This window comes from Chenopodium quinoa, unplaced genomic scaffold (genome assembly GCF_001683475.1).
Source record: "Chenopodium quinoa cultivar QQ74 unplaced genomic scaffold, ASM168347v1, whole genome shotgun sequence".
Taxonomy (NCBI): Eukaryota; Viridiplantae; Streptophyta; class Magnoliopsida; order Caryophyllales; family Amaranthaceae; genus Chenopodium; species Chenopodium quinoa.
This window is the reverse complement of record NW_018742959.1, coordinates 2,980,209-2,983,756: the sequence shown is the minus strand read 5'-3', so window position 1 is coordinate 2,983,756 and position 3,548 is coordinate 2,980,209.

The following is a 3,548-nucleotide window of genomic DNA, read 5'->3' as shown; positions in this document are numbered from 1 at the left end:
TCACTCCGGCGGGTATTATTAGTATTCCTCTTAGGCAGAAGAATCTTGGACCAGTCAGGGTCCCGGCTGCCTTCTCCTTAGGATGTGGAGTTGGCTGCCTATCTCTAACTGACTTCCTCTTCTCCAGAGGAGTCTTCCTTGCCGACTGACCCTTACTTGGGCCAACCCGGCTTTTGGTGATCAGATCCTTGATTTCACCCTTGAAACTAGTCATGAGATTTATGAGTTCGTCTCGGGTGACTGGAGCAGATTTACCGGCCGTATGGGTGTCCCCTTCCGGCTGACCAAGGGGTCGATTTGTACCCGCCTGGCTCGCACCCCGCTCCAGGGTGTTCCTGGGGCGGATGAGCTTGGTTATTAGAGAGCCATCATTGGCTATATAGGTTTCGACCTGAGGATCATCGTCCTCTTGGTTAGTAAAGACCTCCGGCTGGACTATCGGACACTCAGGAGGTGGTATAAACTCTTGAACCATCCTTAAGGTACTCTCCCCACAGACGGCGCCAAATGTTTTGGGTGTTTTAGTCCCTTGGGAGAGTTACGTTACAAAGATTGGTCCGACTCGAGCTGCACCTACAAAATAACGGACACTCCGGTTGTTGGAGCTTTGCCTCCGACGATCAAGTTAGTAACTTGAAAGAGAATAAAGAGTGTGGAAATTTAGGTGGGTGTTTGCTTGGATTCAAAGCTCAGGTGTTTCTCTGATAATTGAGAAAGTAGGTGTAATAAATGATCGATTGTGACCCCAAAATGGGGGAATATCTCCCTATTTAGAGGGTCATTGGTAGGTGTGCCTCTATCTAGGTCACTTGACCTAGATTTTACTGGGCTGCACCGAATTACGACGCTTCTTGGATTTGGGCCCTTGAAGGCCGCAATTTCAAAAGTTATCTGAAGGGGACACGTGTCAGATGGATATTGGGCCACTTGGGCCAGCCTGAGCTTGACACATGGCCTTTTCTTATTGGTCCACATGTCTAGGGTATTTTTACCCTAAACATCTACCTTGTCATCTTCGTGGTTACACCTTAATCCTAGATTTACTTTGTGTTAGCTTTGATAAAGAACCCCTATTTCATATATCTTGGTGATTGTTGAGATAGGTTTATCTTGTATTGTTGATTTGATATTGTTGTTACTTGATTTCACCTCCCGTTTTCTTATTTTTCCTTGGTTAATTCATATCATTTGGTATCAAGAGCCTAGTTTATTAGCCTAGAAAGATCCTATATTTTGAATTTCTCTTTCCCCCTCTCAAAAGATCTCATCTTTTCCCACAAAATTTGAAAATTTCTCTCAAAGATACAAGCTTTCTATCTAGTAACATGGGTGATAGATACTATTATGAAGATGATGAAGGTTACAATGAACACTCTAGATTGGATGCTCTTAAAAGGAAGTTTGATAGACTTCTTGAGGTCTTGGAGAATAGAAGAAGTCCTAGAAGGAGGAGAAGCACCTAGTGAAGAAGATGATTCTCACTCTCCTCACCGGAGAACGTAACACCGCCAACGACACCATGAGGACAATCGTGACCGAGACATCAAGTTGGAATTTATGAATTTTAAAGGTAATCTTGATACTAATGATTTTCTTGATTGGGTTAGGAGTATGGAGATTATCTTAAATATAGGGAGTATAATGATGAAAAACGTTTCAAATTGGCCATCCTTAAGCTTAAAAAACATGCTTCTTTGTGGTATGAGAACTTAAAAAATCGTAGGAGGAAAGATGGAAAATCAAAAACCACTTGTTGGGAGAAATTAAAAAAACTTATGAATAAGGCTTTTGTGCCTAGAGATTATTTGCAAGATGCTTATCTTAAGTTGAATTCACTTAAGCAAGGGACTATGTCGGTAGAGAATTATACTAGGGAGTTTTAAAATCTTTCTATTATGAGTGGAATTGAAGAACCACCGGAGCATAAGATTGCTAGGTATAATAGTTATCTTGAGGGGAAGCATGGGCAAAAGGTTGATGTGTATGCCCATGGAAGTTTTGATCAAGTGGTGCAAAAGGCTTTGAATTTTGAGAAGTATGATAAGATGAGTAGTGCTATTGGGTATCTTAAACCTACCTTCATGAATTCTTTTGCTCCAAAGGGTGAGACAAGCAAGTCCATTGCCAAGGATGAAAAAGGCAAGGCTCTCATGAATTCTACTAGCAAAGATGATCACAACAAGTTGAGCAATAGGAAGACTTGCTACAAGTGTAGAGGCTATGGACATTTTGCTAATGAGTGTCCAAATAGTAGAGCTATGATGATTCGTGAAGTGGATGATGATGAGTACAAAGATCAAGATAAGAGAGGCATTTCTGAGTAAGGACGAACTGGTGTCGGTAAGGACGACATAAATCAGAGATTTAATATAAAAGTGTAGCAAATTGTATTAGATAATGCATGAATGTGTGTTCCCCTTCTTTTACAATGAGCATCTTCTTTATAATGATTTATAAGTCTAATAAAGATAAAGATTGAAGGATCCTCGCCATTATGGTAATGATGACAATATTGATTGGAATCTTCTTATCTTAGGAAATGTTGACTTAGTGATTGATATTTCCTTTATTTGCTCCTTTAATAATGGGACTTGATTGTACTTATTGCCCAAGCATTATTTCGTGTCTTCAAATGGTCTGAGCTTTGAAGGGAAGCTGCCTTACTAAAAAAGGCTCAGTAAGGCAATCGACTTACTCAGAAAGGTGCACTTGAGTCCGTACCGTCCGTACTCAGCAGGGACCACTGCGCGGATAATATTCCGCCAATCAAGTTATTCATTTCCCGATTTAGCTTTATTTGATTGATTCCATAGTCTTCATAAGATCTTTGATTAATTATTGACTTCTTAATTGGATTAATTAAATCCTTGATTATTATTATTTGATATCTTTGACCATGTATGCTTCCTATTTCACCTCGTTTCCTTATTGAGTGTAATTGATTATTTTATTATTAACCTTTTCCTAATTTGTAGCTTGCTTGGAATCCGCTCCCAACAATAGCCCCTAGTTTTTCTCTTTAGATATCTATCTAGAGAGGAAAATTGTAAAGTTGGCAATTGCTGCCGTACTCAACACGTAGCTTGTAAAATTGATTGTAGTGGGAAATGTAGATGAATCTTCTAAAACTTGTGTGGTAACTTGTAAAATTTTATAGCACCCAATGTTTTCATTGTGTGTTTTACGAACATCATGTCTTACGCTATGCCGCTTCCAGTTTTGTAGATGTATTTATACTATGTTGTGTTGAGATTTTGCGAATGTACCATTTGTAAATAATGTATGTGTATCCCTTGTATTTCGTATATGTATTGTATCATTGTATGTATCTCATATGTATGTATTTCAGTTGTATTACCGTGTATATTTAAGTTGTATTACATTATGTATTTCAGATGTATTACAGTATGTATTTTAGTTATATCTTTCGGTACTGACCGATCAAATTTGCTGAGATGTCCGTATTTAGTTTTGCAGTTTGAAACCTGCTTAACATGTTGGAACTCAAAAAGGAATGCGAATAAATTAGTGTCTTCACCTACTTTTTA